At 35.9% G+C, this 19,032-nt stretch overlaps 1 protein-coding gene across 9 annotated transcripts in view; it reads left to right on the top strand.

Annotated features, from left to right (window-relative positions):
• The window catches only part of NOL4 (nucleolar protein 4), a 395,653-nt gene that overhangs the window by 342,794 nt on the left and 33,827 nt on the right, over positions 1–19,032 (top strand). The window lies entirely within an intron of this gene.

The following is a 19,032-nucleotide window of genomic DNA, read 5'->3' on the forward strand; positions in this document are numbered from 1 at the left end:
GCAACTGAATGATTGCTGTTTTATATTCAAAAAATCTCAACTAGAGAATAGAACATTTTTTACCAAATAGTTATACATTCTTTCCTTGAAGTTGTAATATACTGTTCGTCAAAAATAATGACACCTTTTCTCAATGTTCGAAGAGGTTTTTAATTTGGAAAATTTGAGGCACCAGGAACTTTATTGACTTGATGAAATATACACAGTCATTATACCTAAGAAGATACAAATTGAAACAACACACAGAAACAATCCATGTATCTCCAGCCAACAGCTTGTCAGTGACAATGGCGTGTCCCACCAGCAGTGAGTGGTATGCTGGAACCAGCTTGTATGGGCTCATGCTTGGTAAATTTTTAGGAATTTCTTGAGCTTATATACCAGAATAAATTCCAAATGTGTAATATACAGCTATACATATATTAGGAATACAGTATATGGGTGAACTTTTTATAACTGGGTTGTAGGAAAAGCTTTCCTAAACTATACTTAAAATCCAGGGGAAAATAAGTTTAATTAGACACATGCACACACACAACTTTTGCATGACAAAAAAAAATAAAGTAAAAATTAAGTGATAAACTAAAAAGTTATTAGCTTCCTATACTACAAAGAGTTAGTAGGCCAATACATGAAGGTCTTCTAAAAAGAAAGAAATACTCAAAACTGAATATTTAAAAAATAAGGCTAGAAATATGAACACACAATTCTCATAGAAAGCACTGCAAATGTCCCCTAAATACAGCTACTCAAACCCACTCCTAATAAGAGAAATGCAGCTTCTGTCAGATTAACAAAAGTCTGAATATTTACAGAATATTCCTTTGACAATGCTGTGGAGGAAATGAGTACTCTCATGCATTGCTTGCAGAAATACAGAAATTTAAAGTAAACTTGACAATATCTAGGAAAATTAAATATGCATTTACCATTTGACCTAGCAGTCTCTTTAGGAATCTCTTGTTAGCAGTTTATCTCAAAGATACACTGGCAAAAATACAAGAAGACATATGCAGAAGGCTATTTGTTACCGTGTTATTTATAAATGCACAAAAAAGGGTTACCAATAAAAATGTCCATCAAGAGATGGCTAGTTGATTCAATTATAGTGCATCCAAATAAGAGAATAACATGAAGCTATAAAAAGTAAGGTATCTTTATATACTCCAGATAGTGAAAAGTACTTATAGTATGCTAACATTCATTAAAGAAGGATATATATATATTTTTTAAATTTACATAGAGACAGGAATGGGGGAGGAACAGTATGAAGAAAGGAATACAAGCCAGAATTCTCTGAGTATACTTGGTTTTCATACTTTGTTTTGTAAATTTAACTTTGAAACAATTTGAGTATTTACATAATTATTAAACAATCTGATTTTAAGAATCCCTAATATTGAAAGAAAAATTATGCAAATGGACGTTATCTGTTTAATGAGTGGTTGGCACAGCCCCATAGATAGGAACTTTTCTAAGTGATTTCGAAAGTCATAATTTGACACCACAGCATGAAAGCTTATGATAAAACCTTAAACTATTTTCAGTAATGATATTATTCTTTTGGAACTGTTGTCTGTGTATTATAGTTTAAAGCAAATTTGTAGTTATGTTTGTATCAGCGAAAGCTGGGATTTTCAGCAGAGGGCAAAGTAGATACAGGTGTAAAATCAATAAGTTTAAGCAAAAACTCCATAATCTTGTATTTGAATAGGTAGTATCATTGAGAGCTCAGTGTAGTTTTGTTTTAAAAGAAAAACATACTTCCTATCTTTTTCCACTGAAAATGCCTGGAAACAAAGACCAATTTGAAAATTTGAATTAGGCTTGATGAGCTTCTAATATATTTGGGAGAAAATTGCATTATTAGTACTAAATGAGTATATACTCTAGAAAATTACTTACCTTTACAATACTAGAACCATGCTCCGAGTGTATTCAGGAGTGATTCTGCTGCAAGGCTGGGGCTCTTTGGTCCGCCTTAAAATTAAAGGTCCTGTAAGGACAGGATTACTGAGATTTAGTCTATATCAATTGCCCTCCAGCTCAAAAGACGGGTGCCTGAAGTGGAAGAGAAAAACAAAGCAACTTATTTCAGAAAAAAAAATTAAGTTTCAAGTGTATATTCAGTTTTTCCAAAGCCAGCTAGTGAGCCTTCTCAGCTGTTTTCAACTCTTATTTTTATTTGAACAGTAAATCAGCAAGAAAGAGCAAGTCCAAGACCAGAAAAAACATAAACATAAACAAAAGCTAAGCCTTCTTTTAGCCCATAAAGCTGGAAATGCTAACACTTCTTTTTAAATATTTTATATAAGTAAGAATTGGTAGGTAGTTCAGAACTTAACCACCAAATCAAAAAATTGGGGGAAAAAAAGTTTTGTCACTAAAGATTTTATTGACATAAATTTTTTAGATTTGAAAAATTGTTCACTTAGGAAATTAAGTTATTGAACATTAATAACAATAACTACCACCTATTGTGTCATTATGGTGTTTCAGTGTAGTCTCCATTCAATCCTTATATAGTCCTGTGAGATATATTCTGCAATTTGGGGGAAATTTTTTATAAAACTGAACTTGCCCGCACTTGAAAAAATCATGCCTAGCTACCGCTTTCTTTTTTTCTAACATGATTGAAACCTACTTTGTGAGGCTCAGAGGGTTGAGTGACTTGCCAAAAATCCCTCCTTAATAATAAAAGGAGGGGCCAGGATTTGGACACAAGCATTCTGACGTGAGAGGCCACATTGTAAACCAATGAGCTGACCATCTGTGTAATAGAATATAATGGAAGCGAGTACTGAAGTAAGTGATAGCCCCTGGTAAGCACTAATCTACTGTCTCCAGAAATTCTCCCATTCTGGACATTTCATATAAATGAATGAATCATTCAATATGTGGTCTTTTGTGTCTGGCTTCTTTCACTTAGATGATGTTTTCAAGGTTCATCTATCTTATAGCATGTATCAATGCTTCATTTTTTTAATTGCCAAATGATATTCCATTCTATGGATATGTCATACTTCGTTTAGCAATTCATCAATTGTTTAGCTCAACTGATGGGCACTTGGTTTTTTCCACTTTGGGGTTACTATGAATAATGCTGCTATAAACGTATATGTGTTATCAGTTCTTTGGGGTATATACCTGAGAGTGGAATTGCTGGTTCATATATGTCGTAGCTCTATGTTTAACATTTTGAGGAAATAACAGACTGAACATGGGCTGTCTTTCAACCTTTTAAAATTTCTCTCAACAAGTCTTACAGTATTTACAGTATGAGTTTTACACTTCTTTTGTTAATTTTATTGCTAAATATTTCCCTTTGTGATGCTATTGTAGATGGAATGTTTTCCTTAAAACATTATTCTATATTTTTTCTATTTTTTGGAATAGTTTGTGAATTAGTGACATTCTTTATGTGTTTGGTAGAATTCAGGACTGATATTATCTGTGCCTGGGCTTTTCTGGGGGGTTTTTGATTCCTAAATCAATCTCTACTTACTTGTTAGAGGTCTACTTATATTGTCTCTTTCTTCTTGAGTCAGGTAGGTAGTTTGTGTATTTCCAGGCATTTGTCCATTCAGCTGAGTTATTTAATTTATTGATACAAGTGTTCATAATTCTCCTTCATAATCTTTCTTTATTTTTGTAAGGTCAGTAGTGATGCTCCTATTGTCATTTCTGATTCTAGTTATTTGAGTGTCCTCCCCTTTCTTTGGTGATTCTAAGTAAAGGTTTGTCAGTTTTCTTGATCTCTTCAAAGAGCAAGCATTTGGTTTCATTGTTTTCTTTATGGCTTTTCTATTCTCTATTTCGTTGATTTCTACTCCCATATTTATTATATCCTTCATTTTGCTTACATTAAGTTTAGTTTTCTCTTATTTTCCAGTGTCTTAACCTGAAAAGTTAAGACATTTATTCCAAGTCTTTTTTTCTCTTTGTATACAGGCATTTACAGCTATAATTTTCCTTCTAAGCACTGCTTTATCTGCATTACATTTTTGGTATGTTATATTTTTGCTTTCATTCACCTCAAAGTATTTTCTAATTTCCTGTATCATTTCTTCTTTGGCCAATTGGTTATTTAGTAGTATGTTGTTTAATTGCCATGTATTTGTGAATTTCCCAAATTTCTTCTGTCAATGGCTTTGTATAATTTCAATCCTTTCATGTTTATTGAAGCTGGTTTAATGACCCGGATTATGGTCTATCCTGGAGAATGTCCCACGTGTACCTGAGAAGTATGTATATTCTGCCATTGGTAGTAGGGTATTTTGTAAATGGTATTAGGCCTAGTTGGTTTACAGTGTTGTTCAAGTCTTCTGTATTCTTGTTGATCATCTGCCTAGTTTTTCATATTCATTGTTGTAAGAAGGGTAATGGGATCTCCAACTACTGTTGTTGAATTATTTATTTTTGCCTTTAATTCTGACAGCTCTGTTTCATTTATTTTGGCACTCTGTCATTAGGTACAGATATTGTTTATATTGTTATATCCTCTTGACAGAGGATTGATGCTTTTATCATTGTAAAATATCCCTATTTATATCTAGAAACTGTTTTAAAGTCTATTTTGCCTAACATTAATTATTTATGTAATATAAAGATCAGGAAAAGACAATGGTAACTTAGGTTATCACGTTGATACTAAAAGTGAAGAGAACTGGACAAAGCTTTGGACATGGAAATGACACGTAAAAGAGTATAGAACAGGGGCTTCCCTGATGGCGCAGTGGTTGAGAGTCCGCCTGCCGATGCAGGGGACACGGGTTCGTGCCCCGGTCTGGGAAGATCCCACATGCCGTGGAGCGGCTGGGCCCGTGAGCCATGGCCGCTGAGACTGCGCTTAGAGAGCCTGTGCTCCGAAACGGGAGAGGCCACAGCGGTGAGAGGCCCGCGTACCGCAAAAAAAAAAAAAAAAAAAAGAGTATAGAAAAAATGTTTACTCAAACACAACCAAAATAATTTATCTCTACTCCATAAATGACTAAGTAACTGTGGGAGCCCAACGCCAAATGAAAAATGTGGGGCCTCTTATTTAAGAGTTAAGAATTTCAGGATGGTGACAACAGAGCATTAAACAAATCGTGAGACATTTCTGAGCAGAATCCTGTGGGACTGCACATTTCATGGCCCACTTTGCTCCTTTGATTTATTCAGCAAGTTGGAGGAAGCGTTGTGTTTTGATGAAAAAGGCAGGTGAGGAGAAAGAAAATATATACAATGAGGGAAAAGATTGAACACAGAAGTGAGAATATTTTTAGAGAGTTTTTTTGAGAAGAGAGGAGAGAACTTTGGAGCAACTTCCGATCAAGAGTAAAAATTGAGAGGGAAATTAAAGAGAAAATGTTGCTATGAATTATTAATGAGTAGGGCTCCAAAAGTTTGCTTGCCCTTCTTCCCGTTCTCCACAGAGAAACCAAGGTAATCTTTAAGAAAAGGAAAACCTGATCATATTACTTCATTATCTAAAGCCCTTCTATGGGCTGTCATTGTTCTTAGAAAAATGACATTACCCAGCTCTTCATGCCTCAGGGTCCTCCCTCCTGAAGTTTTCTTTGATCATTTTTTACCCCTACATCCCTCATTTATTGCTCATTTTTAAATCTTGAACTCCACGTCTAGATCAGGTTATAGCCATAACTCTAATAGCATCCTGAATTTGTCCCTTGAAGCATGTACCACAGTGCACATACATATACCCACAACATGTAATCACAATACACTCGTATTCAGTCCCCAGTTGTATTGTTCAGTGATGGTCAAAAGCCACATAGGAAATCTGGCGTAGGTTCCAGGTATGCAGCCATATAAGTGAGCAGTTTTTATAGAAAGTTTTATTAGAAAACACTTTTTATAAATTTGTCGTTTGAATGTAGGTACTATGGTGCTGTGATGAGGTCTGCCTTGTATATAATTCTCCCCCCCCCAAAAAAAAACCTCAGCACCATAGAATGATAGAATCTAAATGGACTTGAAAAATAATTTAATAGCAACGTCTTTATTTTTTAAAGGCTATTAAGAAAGAAACAGGCCAGGAAAATTAGATGACTTGCTCACACAGGTTGACTTTTTGGGTGTTTAGTTAATGCATCTTCTGACTTTTTGTATGGTGAGATAAAGATCTCTTAAAGACACAACAAAGAACAACTCTGAGCAGTTCAGATCGTGTATTGCTGAGAAGAAACTGGAGTAAGAGAATAACCAGAATGGCATGCAGCAAATTTAAAATGAGGCGGCTTTCTTTGAGCAATGGCCTTGGACTGAGTGTAATTGAGTGAAAAAAGAAAAAGAAAGGCAAAGACTAGTCGAAGCAAATAGCAACTTTAGGCTTAAACCCAAGAGAGTTTCTCTAGCTCACTTTTGAGAAAGGACTCTAGCTATAGTACTGGTAGCAAGGCAAATGGTTAATTTCATGTTGTGAAGGAGCTTTAAATAACATTTCTTCTCAAAAACACATTCTACCTGTAACACTGGTATTGGCTCCTGCTGTTTTGATTTTGTTTAGTTTTTGCTTTTTTAACCACAGGAGGGCACCTAGATTGATCAGACCTGCAAATCCCTTTATTTGGGGCCTTTCTTCATAAATTCTGGGAACCCCAGACATTCTGACTTTTAAACATGGTATTATCTTTAGCTTCGTTTTTCATTTGTAAAACATCAGAATAGTCATTCCCTATAACAGATTTGGAGCTGTGGGGAAAAAAACTATATACATATACATAAATCTTGAGAGCTAAAAAGGCATAGCAGAAGATTAGCATGATATGAGATGCCAACATCATATCTGATGGCTGACAACTACAGTTAATCTAAGTTTGAGAATACTTAATTTTAGAATTTGTAGAGATATTCTGAAAAGTGTGGAAGGGAGCAGCCACTTTCAAGAGACCAAGTTGAATTAGTTACACATCTGACTTAATTTATAAAGCAGATGAAGACAATCAGAATTCAGACCATTAATGGAGAAACTGGGAGGTAATTTGAGTTGGTAGCATAAACAGGAGGGCAAAGATTGAAAGAGATATAGTATTTGCAGAACCTTTTAAACTAATGTAATAAGAACATGAACTCTGCAGGTTATACTATGTTCAAGAAGAATGTGAAGGCAGAAGAACGGAAAAGGATACCTTAAAAACATTTGGATTTAATTTAACAAATATTTGGGGGTTCTCATGTTCAATTCACTGTAATAAGTACTTTCTTAGTCTGTTCGGGCTGCTATAACAAAAATAGCATAGACTGGGTGGCTTAAACAACAGACATTTATTTTTTCACAGCTCTGGAGGCTGGGAAGTCCAAGATTAAGGTGCTGGCAGATTTGCTGTCTGGTGAGAGTCTGCTTCCTGTTCCATAGAGAACCATCTTTTCACTGTGCCCCTTTCACATAGTGGAGGAATGAGGGAGCTCTCTGAGGTCTCTTTCTTATAAGGGCACTAATCTCATTCATGAGGGCTCTACCCTCATGACCTAATCACCTCCCAAAGGCCCTACCACCTAATACCATCACACTGAAGATTAGATTTCAGCAAATGAATTTGGTGGGGGGAGGGGGATGCAAACATTCCATCTATAGCTGGTGCATTAAGAGAAAACAAGTTGAATAAGGCAGAATCACTGACATTAAGAAACTAACAGATCAAAAAGATAAAACATTCCTCCTCCTCTTGTCTAAACATCAAAACTCTTTAAGACTGATTTAAATCGTACTTCCTCTGTGAAACCTTACTCTACCTTGCCACTCACTCTTCCACTCTTTGGAAGATTAATCACTCTCCTGCATGTACCTTTATTCTAGCACTTATCTCACTGTATTATGACATGTGTTTTCAAATATTTTTCCCTAAATAGATGTGCACTCCTTGAAAGCAGGAACTCTGTCTTATTCATCCCTTGAATAAGGCCAGAAATATAGTAAGTGCTCAATCATATTGGCTTAATGAGTGAATAAATTTTTAAAAATAGAACACCTAGTGCCAAAGTCAAAAAAAAATACAAAGAGAATTACTGATATATATTGGATGGCAGGGTGAAGGGTTTATCTTAGACAAAGCAAAGGGCTCAGTGGTTGAAGTTGACAATTCTGTGGGTGAAAGAGGAAGGCTCCAAAGAGTTCTATGAACTCCTGCTTAAGTTTGAATATGGTAGCAATAGTAAAAGCTTGCCCATGTTGGAGACTTCATAGCGTTGAAAGGGTGCACTTCAAATCCTTTGTTAGCCAACCTCCATTTGTTTAGAGCTGGCAAGGGTCTGCACCCAACAATCCAAATTTTCAAGTTGGAGTGTTATCAAAATGACAGCAGTTACAGTTTTTATAAAGAACTTATTCAAATCATCCCACTGAAATGAGAAGCAAGCAAGCAGCCAATCCTGCCATTATCATCACATCCAATTACATAGGACTTTGGAATGCTTTCTTTCTATCAGGAAGTTCACAGTGAGCTGTCTAAAGAGGGCAATTGTTCGCTGCAGTCATCCACTGGATCTATTGAGTCTAAATTATATGCAAAATGCATAAGTTAACTACTGATGTTTCCTCTCCACAAACCCCATCGGGCAGACTTTTCGATTTGTTTTTCAACCCTCATGTAAACTGGGCTGATACACAGATCGCAATCTAACAAGACCAAATTGTAGTAATGACCATAATAACTAACATTTGTATAGCAATTTCTAGTTTGCCCAAATCTTTATATCTGTGATCTTCTTTGCTCCTCACTAATATTGAGGATTGTCAGCTGTTAAGATGCTTTGGATCACAGCCTCTAATCATGAGCCTAAAGGAGCTTGGCCGTAAGATTCACCACCGCACTAGAGCCGGTTCACAATAGTGTGACTGGCTTGGTATGTGGCTATTGCTGTCCCTCAGCATCCACATTCTGAAACATCACTTCTCATCTGAACTTTCCAAAGGAGTGCTTCTGTTCATTTACTGTCTTCACTCCTCATCTACCGTTTACTCTTCAATCCACTGTAACTTGCTTATGCCAACGTTTGGCTGAAACTGGTCAGGTTGAGTCTATCAGTGATTCCATCTATGGCCAAACTAAAAATGCTTTTTGCCCTTGATCTTACCAGATGTCTTGGGTATATTTGAATCTGTCGATAACTAGAGGCTTGAAACATCCACTCTCTTGGCTTCCATGTCACCTGATCACCAGATAATTCTTCTCCTGCTGCCTTGAGTCCTTTCCTTCGACCCACGCCCTTCCCTGCTGGGTTTCTCCTAGCATCCTTCCCTCGTCAATTTAATCCTCTTGTTCTGCACACTGCTCAAAGGAGCGCCCACTAGCTCTCGTGGTTTCAACTTCAGAATGTGCCAGAAGCTGCATAATCTCCCCCATGCTTTGCCTTGAGCTTCAGATTTTATATCCAGTTGTCTGCCACATAGCTTGATCCAGGTATCCCAAGAAACCTCATATTTAATTATTTAAGAGTGAATTCTTCAACCCCACAGATATTATTGTTTCTGAGGTTATCTCACACAGAAATGCCCTCCCCTGCACCTGATCTGTATCAGCTATTACCTTCTCTATGATTATTTTCTGGTTGCTTCACCCATTAACTTTACTTCCTTTATGTCCCCATGATACTGTAGGCATACCTCTTTTTTTTTAACCTATTATGTGCTCTTTTTTATGCTAGATTGTACAGTCTGAGGGCAAGCAAGGTAACTTTTTCTGACCATCATATCATCAGTGTCAGTAGGTAACCACCTTATATTATGGCTCAATGAATAGTAAATGGATAAATGAATGACTCAGTGAAAGAAATGATTTCAATAAAATATTGTGCCTCTTTAGAGAACTTAATTAAATCTAATTGAGCATGGGGAAAAATCAGTTGAAGTTGAGGATATCTTCTTAGTGTTTGTTGTCTTTTCCTCTTAATACTCCAAAGAGCACAATACTGGAAGAAAAGTATTTCATATCAAATATTTGCGACAAATATTTTGAAATACCCATGTATGTTCTGTTTTAAAATGTATTCAGTTTAAGTCCTCTGATTCAGGAAAGAAATGTTTAACATAGTTATGTAGGGAACTGGGAAGGTATACTTTTTACTTTGACCTTACCTCCTTAATAACTTGTTCTGGCTCACTAGCCATGTGGAAACAAGGAGTGCAAATGCATGGAGAGAAAACCATCTTGCTCCGGGAGACCAGCTGGGTGTTTCGGGTGTGAAAAATACATAAGATCTGTTATGTAAAACTGTGTAGATCATGATTTTATAGAGCCTAAAATAGTTCATAGAAGTTAAGCAATGCCCTCTGGGTAATTCATATGTCCTTTACACAATGGGGAAGATCCACATGATGATAACACAGTATGTGAAGAAAGGCAATTGTGTGATCTAATTGGAGTCAGCATGATTGGGATTATGCAGTTATTATATCTCAGTAGAGTTCCAGTAAACCTCACTGAGTTGTCAAAGCATATTCTACAGCACATAGTGGGAACTTCATTTGTATCTAGAGATTTTTCCATCCCTGTGCCCAAATTATTGTAACTATTCTTAGTAAGTCCATTTCTCCCATGTGTGTTTCTTTGATGACCTGACTTTGAATCAGAGTATAAAATTTAAAATTCAGTTCCTCAGTCACACTGGGACACAGTTCAAGTGTTCAACTGCCTAAGTGGTGATTGGCTACTGTATTGAACAGCACAGAACATTTCAATCACCACAGAAATTTCTATTGAATAGCACTGACTCTAGGCTCTAATTGTCTCACCTACACCATTGTATTGACCCTTGGTTGGCTTTCTTATTGCAGAAAACCTTTTCTACATTTATTTCATTGGCTCCTTGCATTTAATTATGTATCATTCACTCCTCAATGAACTAAATGAGGTCAGTGAATAAACTTATGAAAACTTAATTGGTGATTCTTAAATAGTAATGCTTTTAATTCAAACTACTCAGCTTTTAAATAACTTTCAGTTATCTTAGCAGTCTGAGAAGAGCTAATGATAACTTGTAACATAGGTGTTGAAAACCTTTTGGCATAGGCTGGGATTACTTGAAAACCAGAAACAAATTTTTAGAGAATTTCATTGTAACAGAATTTGTAATTATGCATTTAGAGAAAGCAAGCCTAAACTCCACATATTTGAAATGTGACCACAATTTTGACACTGAGCTCATTCTGTTTTTCCAGCTCTTCTACATACTCTAATAATAACCTAGAATTCAACTGAGACTGAATTTTTTGCACACATGTATATTGAGACACATAGAGTTTCAGCGAGATGATGCTTATTTGTAAATTTTAATGCTTGGAAATTATGTTAACCATTTGCTGGAAAATGATATGAATTATCTGCAAAATAAAATGAAGCATCTTTCAGTTTATCTGACTGAGCCCTCATATCTTCCAGCAGGTTTCTGTAGATCAGGGAGCCTCAGAGAAAGGGCTCTGAAAAGAGAGGTGAGTGACCTTGTGTTTTCCCTGGACTGCCCAGCACATGTAATTGATTTTATAGCTCAATATTGATCAGGCCTTTCTGGAAGAAGCTTTCTAAAAGCCTGTTCTCTACAGTAAAATGGATCTTATGTACTCTTAAGACCCTCTTGAGAATTTTGTGTTTGTGCCTACTCACTGAAGAGATGGAAAGAAAAGACTTTGTTAGTATTCTCAGACCTTTCTTCTTGAGCCTGCTGGTATACCATTCAGGGGCTTTCCAGGTGGCATGAGTTCATTATGGCTGGCTTGGGTTGCTTTTCTTAACAACCTCCTTTGAACTTTGACATGTCCTCTGGTAATCTCTCTAACAAACCAGTTAAAATTTCCTGGCCTTGCCAGCCCTCAGCTCCAGGAAGGAGGTCTCTTGGGGAGTTCAGAATGTTCTACTTTTCTAGGAAGTCAGAAATACCACTCTCTATATGGAAATTGAATTAGCTACTTTCTATATTCCTCCTTCCTGGGTTCAGGTATTGATGCACCTTTCTGAAACAGGCACCGGGCTGCTCCCTTAGCCTCCTTAGAGATCTTGAGTCTGCCTAAGAGCGTAGGAAAGCCAGAGTTGCCTTATTTTTTTCTCTTGCATGTTAAAAAATTCAAATTCCAAGTATGATTACAATTAGAATGCTAATATTTCCTTTTGTGATTTCAAGGCACACAGTCATTTAAAATGACATTTGGCTCTTCACTAATATACAAAGGCTTTTTCTGAAACCCTTTCTCCCATCCAGGTACAAGTGCTAGAACTTGTGCATTCACACAGTGCAACTTTGCCTCCTGAGCTGCTATTTGGTCCACTCACTCAGACCCAGAACAAAAGATTACAAAATTAAATGTGTCATGACTAACATTCTGACCAATATCGCTATGGTCACAGGGAGAAACAAATTATTTCTGGTAATTTAAGCCCATTAGGGAATATAATCCTCTTCAGTACTCTGAATGTATCTATAGGTAGCTTGTACACTACTCTAGGGATTTTTTTTCTGGTTCCTATTTCTGGCAATATAAATTTCTCTTCATTGTTCTTTGAAGAAATATGGTAGGAATAATCATGTTTTCTTAACACAGTTCCTGAAAACATATTTATAAACGCAGTGTGTCTATAATTAGGAGAAAAGTCATACTATATTTATTTTTGGTGTGCAGACATATTCTTCTGTGTTTATAATAATCACCTCATTCATATCCTCATCTTCTGGGGAAGATCATCTTCTGGGCTATTCTCCACCACTCTGTCCAACGATGGCCTGTTCCCATGATTTCTTCTGTTTCCTATAAAATATTAATTTGCTTTCATTGCAACTTAAAAACAAAGATGAGAAATTGGAGGAGGACATTGACCTCCATGGATTGATTTCATCAATCCCATCTCCCTTCACATGCACAAAAAAATATTTTTCCTTCTTTCTCGTGGCTGAATAATTTTCTATTGTGTGTGTATATATATATATGTGTGTGTGTGTGTATATATATATATGGATACACAAGTAATGGTATATAAACAAGTAGTTTATATGTATATGCTACTACTTGTTTATCCATTCATCCATTAACAGACACCACTTAGGTTGTTTCCACATCTGGCTAGTGTGAATATTGCTGCAATAAACATGGAAGTGGTTATATCTCTTCAATTTCCTGTTTTGATTTCCAGAAGTAGAATTGCTGGATGATATGATAGTTCTAATTTTTTGAGGAACCTCCATGCTGTTTTGCACAGTGACTGAACCAATTTACATTACCACCAGCAATGTACAAGGATTCCCTTATCTCTACATCCTTACCAATGCTTGTTTTCTCTTGTTTTCTTGACAGCCATTCTGACACATGTGAGGTGGTTTTGATTTGCCTTTCCCTGTTGATAAGTGACATTCAGCATCTGAAAGTACCTGTTAGCCATTTTGATGTCTTCTTTGGAAAAATGTCTATTTTGTTCCTCTGTCCTTTTATTTAACATTTTATTTTATAGGAGTATAGGTGATAAGCAATATTGTGCTGGTTTCAAGTGTACAGCAAAGTGATTTAGTTTTACATATACATGTATCTATTCTTTTTCAAATTCTTTTCCCATTTAGGTGGTTACATAATACTGAGCAGTGTTCCCTGTGCTATACAGTAGATCCTTGTTGGTTATCTATTTTAAATATAGCCGTGTGTACATATCAATCCCAAACTCCCAATCTATCCCTCCCCCCCCCCACCTTTCCCCCCTGGTAACCTTATGTTCATTCTCTAAATATGTGAGTCTGTTTCTGTTTTGTAAATAAGTTCATTGGTATCACTTTTTTGGGTTCTGCATATAAGCGAAATCATATGATATTTGTCTTTCTCTGTCTGACTTACTTCACTTAATATGATAATCTCCAGGTCCATCCATGTTGCTGAAAATGACATTATTTCATTGTTTTTAATGGCTTAGTACCATTGTATATAGGTACCACATCTTCTTTATCTATTCACCTGTGAATGGACATTTAGGTTGCTACCATGTCTTGGCTATTGTAAACATCACTGCAATGAACATTGGGGTGCATGTTTCCTTTCGAACCATGTTTTTCTCTGCATATATGCCCAGGAGTGGGATTGCTGGATAATATGGTAGCTATATTTTTAGTTTCTTGGGGAACCTCCATCCTGTCCTCCATAGTGGCTGTACCAATTTACATGCCCACCAACAATGTAGGAGGGTTCCCTTTTCTCCAGACACTCTCCAGCATTTATTGTTTGTAGACTTTTTGATAATGGCCATTTTGACTGGTGTGAGATATCTCAGTGTAGTTTTGATTTACATTTCTCTAATAACTGGCAATGTTGAGCATCTTTTCTTGTGGCTCTTGGCCATCTGTATGTCTTCTTTGGAGAAATGTCTCTTTAGGTCTTCTGCCCATTTTTTGATTGGGTTGTTTGTTTTTATGGTATTAAGCCACATTAGCTGTTTGTAAATTTTGGAGACTTATCCCTTGTCGGTCTCATCGTTTGTAAATATTTTCTGCCATTCCGTGGGTTATCTTCTCATTTTGTTTATGGTTTCCTTTGCTATGCAAAAGCTTTATAATTTAATTAGGTCTCATTTTTTAATTTTTGTTTTTATTTTCATTACTATGGGAGATGGATTGAAAAAGATATTGCTGCGATTTATGTCAGAGAGTGTTCTGCCTATGTTTTCCATTAAGAGTTTTGTAGTGTCTGGCCTTACATTTAGGTCTTTAATCCATTTGGAGTTTACTTTTGTGTATGGTGTTAGAGAATGTTCTAATTTCATTCTTTTACATGTAGCTGTCCAGTTTTCCCAGCACCATTTATTGAAGAGACTGTCTTTCCTCCATTGTAAAGTCATGCCTCCTTTGTCATAGATTAATTGACCATGGGTGTGTGGGTTTATTCTGGGCTTTCCATACTGTTCCATTGATCTATATTTCTATTTTTGTGCCAGTACCATACTGTCTTGATGGATATATCTTTGTAGTATAGTCTCAAGTCAGGGAGCCGTTTTTTAATTGGATTGTATTTTTTTGTTGTTATTGAGTAAGAATTTTTGCATTCTGGATATTAACCTCTTATCGGATATGTGGTTTGCACATATGTTTTCTCATTCTGTAGTTTACCTTTTCATTTTGTTGACGATTTCTTTTGCTGTGCAGAAGCTTTTTAATTTGATGTTGTCCCACTTGTTGATTTTTGCCTTTATTGCTTGTGCTTTTGGTGTCATATCCAAAAAAATAATTGCCCAAACCAATGTTAAGTAGATTTTCCTATTTTCTTGTAGGAATTTTATGGTATCAGGTATTCTTGTATGTCTTTAATACATTTCAAGCTAATTTTTGTGAGCAGTGTAAGATATGGTTCCAATTTCAATTTTCCCAGCATCATTTTTTTCAATTTTCCCAACACTCTCCCCAGTGAGTGGTCTTGGCTCCCTTGTCAAATATTAGTTGACTGTATATACAGAGGTTTACTTCTAGGCTCTTGTTTCTCTTCCATTTGTCTATGTGTCTATTTATATGCCAGTTCCATACTGTTTTATTTACTCTACCTTTATTGTGTAGTTTGAAATCAGGAAGTTTGATGCCTCCAGCTTTATTCTTCTTTTTCATGATGGCTTTGGCTATTAGGATTACTTTTCTATTTCTCTAAAAAAAAGGTATTGAAATTTTGATCGGCATTGTGTTGGATCTATAGATGGCTTTGGGTAATATGGACATTTCAGTAATATTAATTCTTCTAATCTGTGAACATGGAATATATTTCCATTTGTGTCTTCAATTTTTTTTTCATCAAGGTCTTGTGGTTTTCATTATATAGATTTTTCACTTGGTTAAATTTGTAAGTATTACATTTTTTATTCTATTGCAAATGGGATCATTTTCTTTATTTCTTTTTCACATGTTTCATTGTTAGTTACATAAACACGTTTTTAGGTTAAATAAATTGAATTAAAAAAAGAAAAAATCAATGGTTTCACATTTCTTATAGAATAAAATGCAAATGCATTACCATAAAAAATACACATAACTGATTTCTGGATGTTGATTCTATATTCTGCAACTTTACTGAATTTGTTGATTATTCCCAACAGTTATTTTTGGTTGAGTCTTTAGAAATTTCTATATATAAACTAATAATATCTCCAAATAATGACAGTTTGACCACTTTCTTTCTGATTTAGATGCTTTTTATTTCTTTGTCTTGCCTAATAGCTCCAGTTAGGATTTCCAGTACCATGTTTAAGAAGATTGGTTAGAGTCAACATTCTTGTCTTGTTCCTGATCTTAGATGAAAAGCTTTCAGTGTTTTGCCATTGAGTAAAATGTTAGCTCTGGTTTTCTCCTATATGGCCTTTATTATGTTGAGCTATGTTCTTTCTATACACAATTTGTTGAGGGTTTTTTTTTTTAATTACCATGAAAAGACATATTTTGTCAAATGCTTCTGCATCTACTGAGATGATCATATGATATTTTTTCTGCCATGCTATTAATATGTGGTATCACATTTATTGATTTGCATATATTGAACCACCCTTGCATCCCAGGGATAAATCCCAATTGGTCATGGTGTATAATTCTGTTAATGTGTTGCTGAATTAAGTTTACTAATATTTTCTTGTGAATTTTTGCATCCATATTCATCAGACATACAGATCTATAGTTTTCTTTTCTTGTAGTATCCTTCTCTGGCTTTGGTATCCAGAAAGTTCTTCCACCATGAAATGAGTTTGAACTGTCCACACCTCTTCAAGTTTTTGGAACGGCTTAAGATGGATTGGCATTCATTTTTCTTTAATGTGTGGTAAAATCCACCTATCAAGTCTACCATACTGTTTTTGTTTTTTTTTACATCTTTGTTAGAGTATAATTGCTTTACAATGGTGTATTAGTTTCTGATTTATAACAAAGTGAATCAGTTATACATATACATGTGTTCCCATATCTCTTGCCTCTTGCATCTCCCTCCCTCCCACCCTCCCTATCCGACCCCTCTAGGTGGTCACAAAGCACCGAGCTTATCTCCCTCTGCTATGCGGCTGCTTCCCACTAGCTATCTATTTTATGTTTGGTACTGTATATATGTCCATGCCACTCTCTTGCTTTGTCACAGCTTACCCTTCGCCCTCCCCATATCCTCAAGTCCGTTCTCCAGTAGGTCTGTGTCTTTATTCCTGTCTAACCCCTAGGTTCTTCATGATATTTTTTTTTCTTAAATTCCATATATATGTGTTAGCATATGGTATTTGTCTATCTCTTTCTGACTTACTTCCCTCTGTATGACAGACTCTAGGTCCATCCACCTCATTAAAAAATAGCTCAATTTTGTTTCTTTTTATGGCTGAGTAATATTCCATTGTATATATGTGCCACATATTCTTTATCCATTCATCTGATGATGAATGTTGTTTCCATCTCCGGGCTATTGTAAATAGAGCTGCAATGAACATTTTGGTACATGACTCTTTGAATTATGGTTTTCTCAGGGTGTATGCCCAGTAGTGAGATTACTGGGTCATGTGGTAGTTCTATTTGTAGTTTTTGAAGGAACCTCCATACTGTTCTCCATAGTGGCTGTACCAATTCACATTCCCACCAGCAGTGCAAGAGTGTTCCTTTTTCTCCACACCCTCTCCAGCATTTATTCTTTCTAGATTTTTTGATGATGGCTGTTCTGACCAGTGTGAGATGATATCTCATTGTAGTTTTGATTTGCATTTCTCTAATGATGAATGATGTTGAGCATTCTTTCATGTGTTTGTTGGCAGTCTGTATATCTTCTTTGGAGAAATGTCTATTTAGGTCTTCTGCCAATTTGTGGATTGGGTTTTTTTTTGTTACTGAGCTGCATGAGCTGTTTATAAATGTTGGAGATTAATCCTTTGACCGTTGCTTCATTTGCAAATATTTTCTCCCATTCTGAGGGTTGTCTTTTGGTCTTGTTTATGATTTCCTTTGCTGTGCAAAAGCTTTGGAGTTTCATTAGGTTCCATTTTTGTTTTTATTTCCATTTCTCTAGGAGGAGGGTCAAAAAGGATCTAGCTGTGATTTATGTCATAGAGTGTCCTGCCTATGTTTTCCTCTAAGAGTTTGATAGTTTCTGGCCTTACATTTAGGTCTTTAATCCATTTTGAGCTTATCTTTATGTATGGTGTTAGGAAGTGATCTAATCTCATACTTTTACATGTACCTGTCCAGTTTTCCCAGCACCACTTATTGAAGAGGCTGTCCTTTCTCCACTGTACATTCCTGCCACCTTTATCAAAGATAAGGTGACCATATGTGCGTGGGTTTATCTCTGGGCTTTCTATCCTGTTCCATTGATCTTTCTGTTTTTGTGCCAGTACCATACTGTCTTGATTACTGTAGCATTGTAATATAGTCTGAGGTCAGGGAGCCTGATTCCTCCAGCCCCGTTTTTCATTCTCAAGATTGCTTTGGCTATTCAGGGTCTTTTGTGTTTCCATACAAATTGTGAAATTTTTTGTTCTAGTTCTGTGAAAAATGCCAGTGGTAGTTTGATAGGGATTGCATTGAATCTATAGATTGCTTTGGGTAGTAGAGTCATTTTCACAATGTTGATTCTTCCAATCCAAGAACATGGAATATCTCTCCATCTATTTGTATCATCTTTAATTTCTTTCATCAGTGTCTTATAATTTTCTGCATACAGGTCTTTTGTCTCCTTAGGTAGGTTTATTCCTAGATATTTTATTCTTTTTGTTGCAATGGTAAATGCGAGTGTTTTCTTGATTTCACTTTCAGATTTTTCATCATTAGTGTACAGGAATGCCAGAGATTTCTGTGCATTAATTTTGTATCCTGCTACTTTACCAAATTCATTGATTACCTCTAGTAGTTTTCTGATAGCATCTTTAGGATTCTCTATGTATAGTATCATATCATCTGCAAACAGTGACAGGTTTACTTCTTCTTTTGCGATTGGGATTCCTTTAATTTCCTTTTCTTCCCTGATTGCTGTGGCTAAAACTTCCAAAACTATGTTGAATAATAGTGGTGAGTGTGGGCAACCTTGTCTTGTTCCTGATCTTAGTGGAAATGCTTTCGGTATTTCACCAT

This window comes from Globicephala melas, chromosome 13 (genome assembly GCF_963455315.2).
Source record: "Globicephala melas chromosome 13, mGloMel1.2, whole genome shotgun sequence".
Lineage (NCBI taxonomy): Eukaryota > Metazoa > Chordata > Mammalia > Artiodactyla > Delphinidae > Globicephala > Globicephala melas.